The sequence below is a fragment of the Alligator sinensis genome, unplaced genomic scaffold (assembly GCF_000455745.1).
Source record: "Alligator sinensis unplaced genomic scaffold, ASM45574v1 scaffold17_1, whole genome shotgun sequence".
Taxonomy (NCBI): Eukaryota; Metazoa; Chordata; order Crocodylia; family Alligatoridae; genus Alligator; species Alligator sinensis.
This window is the reverse complement of record NW_005842491.1, coordinates 117,959-126,301: the sequence shown is the minus strand read 5'-3', so window position 1 is coordinate 126,301 and position 8,343 is coordinate 117,959.

The following is an 8,343-nucleotide window of genomic DNA, read 5'->3' as shown; positions in this document are numbered from 1 at the left end:
TTTCCCTAGCTCTATCTTGCTTCTTTCTATGGAAATCCCGAGACTTCCAAACTCATAGGGCTGAGGAATGTAAAGCTTTTCTTATGTTGCAGCCTGTGTTTCTCTAGCCTTTTTGTAGCTTTTGGATCAATACTCAGGGTATTTTATTGTAAAGGACAAGTGGTTCTCATCTAAAGTAGTTAAAATACTGGACACGTGGGACCATACTATAAACCTGCTGTCTTTGCTGCAATGGCAAAACTTGTGAATTTTTGTGTTGCTTTACGTGCAGTATAACTTATCTTCTAACTTCAGCTGAAAATCACAATGAAATATCAGGTCCGGTAATTGTTGGTAATCCAATGAGTTGTCACTGTCATTTTTAAAAACAGTATTAAAGTTTCTTCTTTGTACTTTTATTCTTTTTTCTGCATAAAGTTCATAACAATTAAGAAAAGAAACATTAAGTAGAGAAAGCAGTGAAGGCACAAAGTTCTAGCAATAGAGTAGACTGATATCTTTCATCTCATCTTGTTGCTGCTTGAATATAGTTTAGGTTACTAGAGGCTGAATTTTAGTGCTTTCTGATGGCTATTTTATGCTGTTTGTGAAATGAACCAGTAGACAGAGGAACCATGTCCCCAAAAATAGAATCATAGAAAATTAGGGTCATCTAGTCCAACCCCCTGCTCAAAGCAGGACCAACTAGATCATTCCAGCTACAGCTTTGTCAAGCCTGAAAAAACCTCCAAAGATGCAGATTCCACCACTTCTCTAGGTAACCTGTTCAAGTGGTTCACCACACTCCTAGTGAGAATGTTTTTCCTAATATTGAACCTAAACCTCCCTTGCTGCAAGCTGAGACCATTGCTCCTTGTTCTGTCACCACTGAAAACAGTTTGGCTCCATCCTTTTTGGAAGCACCCTTTAGGTAGTTAAAGGCTGCTATCAAATACCACCTCAGTCTTCTCTTCTGCAGGCCAAATAAATCCAGTTCCCTCAGCCTCTCCTCATAAGTCTTGTGCCCTACCCCCTGAACCATTTTCACTGCTCTCTGCTGGACTCTCTTCAATTTGTCCACATCTTTTCTATAGTGGGGGGCCCAAAACTGGACACAGTACTCCAGATGTGGCTTCACTAGTGCAGAATAGAGCAGAATAATTACTTCCTTTGATCTGTTGGCAACACTCCTACTAATGCAGCCCAGTATGCTGTTAGCCTTCTTGGCAACAAGGGCACTCTGCTGACTTATAACCCTCTTATTGTCCACTGTAACCCTCAGGTCCTTTTGCAGAGCTGCTGTGCTTAGCCAGTCAGTCCCCAGGCTGTAGCAATGCATGGGATTCTTCCGTAGTAAGTGCAAGACTTTGCACTTGCCCTTATTGAACCTCAAGAGATTTCCTTTGGCTCAATCCTTCAATTTGTCTAGGTCACTGAATCCTAGCCATACCCTCTAGTGTTGTTGTCATCTGCAAACTTGCTGAGGGTCCAATCCATCCCATCTACCAGATCATTAATGAAGATATTGAACAAAACCGGCCCCAGGACCAAGTCCTGGGGCACTCCACTTGATACTGGCTACCAGCTAGACATTGAGCATTTGACTACTACCCATTGAACCCAACAGTCCAGCCAGCTTTCTATCCACTCCATGATTTTTCTGGGGACTGAGGTGAGGCTGACTGGTCTGTAGTTCCCTGGATCCTCCTTCTTCCCATTCTTAAAATGGACACTATATTTGCCCTTTTCTAAGCATCCAGGATATCCCCTGATCACCATGAGTTGTCAAAGATAAAGGCCACCAGATCTGCAATCACATCAGCCAACTCCCTCAGCATCCTTGAATGCATCACATCTGGTCCCATGGACTTGTACACGTCCAGCTTTTCTAAATAGTCCCTAACCTGTTCTTTCCACTGAGGGCTGCTCACCTCCGCTCCAAACTGTGCTGCCTGGCGCAGTAGTCTGGGAGCTGACCTTGCCTGTGAAAACCAAGGTAAAAAAGTCATTGAGCACTTCAGCCTTTTCTTCATCCTCTGTCACTAAATGGCAACCTCAACCTTAGGGTTGGAAAGGTCATTGGAGACTGAACTCTTCTATACAGTTATTCCATCCAGGTTAATATTGATATCCTATGTTACATGTTTTTTAACTAGAAGGATATAAAAATATACAATGGGCTAAATGCACTGCAGCATAATGCCAAAGACGAATTTGATGGATTTATACCACGGATGGATTTAGTCCATTTAATTTATTTTAATGTACCGTTATTACATATGCAGGCAGAGAGCTCCAAAAATATTCACATACCACTGCAATCATTTAAGTGCCCTGACATTTAAATATATGTGTGTGCAGTGCAGCAGACATGCATGTATTGTATCTGGAGTTGTACAGTGGTTTATTGCTAAGACAGTTTGATCAAGTTGGATCTTTTTTATTTAATTTTCTCTAAAAAAAATGTTTTTTATAATCTAAAAAACCCAATAAAATTCAACATGAACATTGATATGAGTGGGTGTTCACACTGAGAATTTAAACACAAATGGAGAATCCCCACAATAACTATAACAAACTCAGCCACACAGCACATTTATATTAGGTCATGAATCTGACAACTTGCTATGTAGAGTAATGCAAAATGCTGTACACACAGAAGAACAAGTAACTATCACTGTGAGAACCAAAATTGAATTTCCTGCCTGTTGTGCATGAGAAAGCTCAACAATAATGTAATATTGACAAGGTTTATTGGAAGCACTTCAACTTATTTTTATTTAACCTAAAATGTGTCCTTCTCCACACTGCAGGGTATGTATAAAAATGTCCATCTGTGACATGGGACATATATGCGACCACTTTCAATACCTTGATTATAATTGTCTCATTGTCACCCCCTGCTGCCCCATCTGCTTGTTTTATCCATTGCTGGAGCTTATGTGCTTTTTCTTGTACTTGCACTGTAAACTCTTTGATAGGGGTAGTTGGTTGTAGCCATGTTGGTCTAAGGACATAGGCAGACAAGGTTCTTTGGGTAAATGTGGTATCTTTTGTTAGACCAACTAAATAGTTGGAAAAATTGTTCTTTGCAAGCTTCCAGGCACAAACACCCTTCTTCAGGCATAGGAAGAGTCTACTGCTGTTTTGTGCTCTTCTGGCTGGAATAGAAGCCAATATGCAAAATGCAGGTCTGTGAGAATGTAGTGGTTACCTGGGATTATCGGGTGGCAGGCAGGTTATAATGTGCCATAAATCCAATGTCTATATTTAGTCGATGATTTTTTGTATCCACTAGATTTATGAAATGAAGTTCGTAGGCTTATCTACAAAAGGTGTTTTGTAAATTCCCTTTGAGGATCAGAACTGAGATTTGAGAGACAGCAGTTGTCTTGTGAGAAGGGTGCACCCACTGGTTATTGGGTGTTTTTGTCTTTGAGAGATTTTCAGTGTGCATTCATTCTGGTGCACAGTTGTTTGGTTTCTCCTACATATTTTCCATCAGGACATTTGGTGCACTGGATGAGATATACTACATTTCTGGAGATGAAGGTATAAAATCTAGGAATGGTGATGGTTCTATTGTGGGGTGTAGTTATTGTGGGAGTGGTGGAGATGTGTTGGCAGGTTTTACATTTTTTGTCCCAGCACGTTCTGGATCCATTCTGTGTGTTTGGGGCCATAGGAAGTTGACTTCTGGTGATGATATTGGCAAAGTTCAGTGTTTGTTTGCAGGGGTAGGCAAAATGTGGCCCGGGGGCCAGATGTGGCCTGCCTGGCCATTCTATCCGGCCCACGGGGCCCCTAAAAAATTTAGAAAATTAATATTTATCTGCCCTGGGCTGCCTGTCATGTGGCCCTCGATGGCTTGCCAAAACTCAGTAAGCGGCCCTCTGCCCAAAAGAATTGCCCGCCCCTGGTTTAAAGGCTAGGATGGGTAGTTCTGGGAAGATCTCTAAGAATTGGGTCTTCTTCTAGTATGGGTTGCAGTTGTTTGAGGATTTTCCTCATAGGCTCCAGGGAAGGATATGTCATAACTAATGTTGTGCAATTCGTGGGGATTTTCTTTTTGTACTTCAGCAAATATTTAAGTGGTATCTGGGTGGCTCTTTCAAAAGTGCGATCTATCTCTCTGGAGGAGTGTCCTTGTTGAGTGAAGGCCTTTTTGGGATTTATGAGGTGATGATCATGGGTGTTCCCCTCAGTGCAAAATTGGTGGTATTGGAGCTTTGGCCATACATTACAGCTTTCTTGGTGTGTTTAGGGTGATTGCTGGTTCTGTGCAGATATGTGTGTTGGTCTGTGGGTTTCTTGTATATAGTGGTTTGTATTTTAACCTTCTGGATATAGATCACAGTGTCTAAAAAGGAGATGTTGGTGCTGGAGTATTCAAGAGAGAGTCTGATGGAGGGGTGATGACTATTGAATTTGTAATGAAAATCAATCAGAGATTGCAGGTTTTCAGTCCAAATGTTGAAGATGTCTTTTCTATATCTTAAGTATAGCATGGGTTTGATGGTTCAGTTCTTGAGGACTTCTTCTTCCAAGTGGCTCATAAAAAGGTTGGCATATTGGTAGGGGCAGACTTTTTTGTTGTTTGCATAATATGTAACACAACAGAGTTGTGATTTCTGATGAGGTTCTCAAAAGAGCTTCCCTAATACAAATTCACAATGACAATGTCCTTAAAACAAATAAAAACACAGGTGAAAATGTTGTAGAAAACAGTTTTGAGTAAGGGTGCTTCCCTCCATGCCAGGGGCCTAGATCCCTGGGAAGGAAAGTTTCCTATCATTGTGCCAGGCGGAGTGGCCCTATGATTGAAGCAAGGATAAACCAGCCCATTCAGAAAGCAGGGCTTTTGGTTGCCCTGCCTTAGGAGAGGCTTTGCTGAAGTGTAGGACAGTCCTGTCTAAAGCAGGGTTCCCTGATCATTGTGGGAGAAGGCTGGAAGCCGATCCCTTGGGACAAAAAAATGGGCAATTCTGGACTTTCTGGTCCAGAGAAGTGACCAGCTTGGTTCCCAGAAAGGAAGGAGACAGCAGTGCCAAGGAGCATACCCTGCTGGCACCTAGCCAGAGGGATCCTGCCCAGGCTCCTGAGTGGCGTCATAGGTGACCCGGCTGGCAGCAGCTGGCGTTGAAAGGCATAAAACCATAGAATCATAGAAAGTGAGGGTTAGAAGGGACCTCTGGAGGTCATCTAGTCCAACCCCCTGCTCAAAACAGGACCATCCCCAACTAGATCATCCCAACCAGATTCAGAAGAAGGAAAAGGCAGCAGTGAAACTGCCCAGCATGTTGTTCATGTCACCTGCAGGTACTTGGAAAGACACTGGCCACCAGAAGTGGTACTGAACCAAGTGTATGCAGACTTAGGTCTTACCCACATTCCCCCCACCCCCCGTTAATAACAGGCACGACAAATTTAAAAAATGATCAAGACAAGGCATGTTGCTGAGTTTACCTCATGGTAAAACTGAGGTGGCCTTGTCTTCTCTTCAGGATAAGTAATGCACATTTGTTACTCTGAAGAACATATGTACATAAAAAAAACCTGAAAGTGAAGGCAGGTCCTCAGAAAGAGGTTTACTTTCTATTCAACCTTGGAAGATTATTTTCTCATAGCTTCCACCCACTCAGCATGGCGCTCTCATCCTCTGGTTGTCTTTGGCTAGGTTAAACTCTAAAGTTGATAAGCCTGCTATAGTCCTGGGAGGGAGAATAAAGGCTTTAGAGCTTATTTTTTTTTAAAAAACACTCATAGTAGAAACTCCTGCTTTTGAATCCAGGGGTCCCAAGTTCAATCCCTGCTGCTGACAACCCACTCAGGTACTGCCTTCCAAGTGGTGGCTCACACAAGGATTTGGCTTAGGTTGGCCTCTGCACCTTAGGTCAAGCTTTCCCACTCACAGCTTTACCAATTTCAAAGAAAACTCTCTCTGTCTCTCTCTCTCTCTAAAAAGCATAAAATTCGCAGAGACATCTAGCCTGCTCAGTCCTCTCACCAGGCAAAGCTTCATCATTGATTGCAAGTCTGCAAGCAGATTTTTCAAGTCATACTATAAAGATATCATCGGAGTTTAAATTTGATTTTTTTTTTAAACATAAAATGCTGTATGGAAAAGCATAACCTAAATTCAAGACAAAACCACCACAGTCAAATTCAGAGTACCTGATACAGAATTTCTGCTGAACAGAAAATCCTGACACTGAACATAGTCATATGAGCAGCTTTTAATAACCACCTGCTCTGCAGACATTTCAAACTGGTGCAAGACATTCAGACCATTTTCCTTCCTCCTTTAGGAAATACTGTGCGAGTGTGCACACTTAAATATTTAACTAGTTAACTAGTTAACCAAAGACTGTGGTGCTGGTGTCATCGGGAAGGCTTTGGCTTCCATGACCACAGCCTGCTCTTTGGCGAGAAAGGCAGTGAGCTGCTGGGAAGAGATTGCCTCCACCTCTCTCCACTGAGGAGGAGGCTCTTCTCAGCCAGACTGGCTGACCTGCTCCACCAGGCTTTAAACTAAGCCCGCTGGGGGTCGGGGGGACTACCACCACTGCTGGCCCACTGAGCAGCACTTGCAAAGCCAGCGGGCAAAGGCACTTAAGGGAGCCCACCCCTGCCCCAGCCCTGGTACAATCTGTGGGTGAGGCAAGAGCCCCCAAGGGGACACTTGCCTGCCTGTACACAAATGCCAGGAGCTTGGGGAATAAGCAGGAGGAACTCGTCCGCCTGCTTAACACAAATAATTATGACATCATAGGGATAATGGAGACCTGGTGGGACTCCACCCATGACTGGACCATGGGTATAGATGGCTATACCCTGTACAGAAGAGATTTAGTAGATAAAAGGGGCAGGGTTGTAGCTTTCTATGTTAAGGAAAGCTACACATCCCTGCAAGCTGATGTTGGCAATCAGGGTAGACGACTAGAGACCCTCTGGGTTAAAATCCATGGGGAACATGGCACAGGGGACACAACGGTGGGAGTGTACTACAGACTTCCCACCCAAAGTCAAGATCTTGACCAGGAATTCGCCTGGGAACTGGCTGAGGCCACATGCTCCAGGACCATGGTTGTCATGGGTGACTTCAATTACCCAGACATCTTGTGGGAGGATCACTCAGCAAAATCCAAGCGATCGCAAAGCTTCCTATCATGCATGGATGACCTCTACCTGACTCAAGAAATCTATGGGTCAACGAGAGGTAAAGCGCTGCTCGACCTGGTATTGGCAACTGGGAATGACCTAATCGGTGACCTAGTGATCGATGGGAAGCTGGGTGACAGCGACCACAAGTTGATCACCTTCACCATCCACCGTAAAGCTGGCAAGTCAGTCAGCAACACTGAAGTCCTCGACTTCAGGAAAGCTAACTTTGACAAGCTCAGGAGGCTTGTCAGTGAGGCCTTAAGAGACCACGACCCCAGAGGGAGGGGAGTTCAGGAAGAGTGGTTGCTCCTCAAGGGAGCGATCCTCAATGCACAAGCTAATTCTATTCCATCTCAAAGAAAAGGCAGCAAGAGGGCACAGCAGCCCCCCTGGCTCTCCAGGGATCTAGCAGACCTCCTGAGGCTAAAAAGAAAGGCCTACAAAGGATGGAGGACAGGATTCACCTCCAAGGAGGAATATTCTGCACTGGTCCGGTCCTGCAGGGAGCAAACCAGGAAAGCCAAGGCTGCAACTGAACTCCAACTAGCTTTGAGTATCAAGGGCAATAAAAAGTCCTTTTTCAGATATGTGGGGAGCTGGAGGAAAAGCAAGGGCAACATTGGACCCCTGCTAAACCGGATGGGACATCTGACAACTGACGCCCAGGAAAAAGCCAGCCTATTAAATGGGTACTTTGCATCGGTCTTTCATCAGTCCCATGGGACGCCCATGCCCACTACAGGACAGGGAGGTCCGAATGAGGGAGATACCCTGCCCTCCATCAATGCTGACCTTGTGAAGAAACACCTTGAGAGGCTGGACACCTTCAAGTCAGCTGGCCCTGACAATTCACACCCCAGGGTACTCAAGGAGCTGGCGAGCATCATAGCCCAGCCTCTGGCACAGATCTTTGAAAACTCCTGGCGCTCTGGTGAAGTGCCCAAAGACTGGAAGAAGGCCAATGTGGTGCCTGTCTTCAAGAAAGGGAGGAAAGTGGATCCGGCAAACTACAGGCCCATCAGCCTGACCTCTATCCTGGGGAAGGTCTTAGAAAAGTTTATTAAAGAGGCCATCCTTAATGGACTGGCCGAGGCCAACATTCTGAGGGATAGCCAGCATGGGTTTCTTGTGGATAGGTCTTGCTTGACCAATCTCATTTCCTTTTATGACCAGGTGACCTATCACCTGGACAAGGGAGAA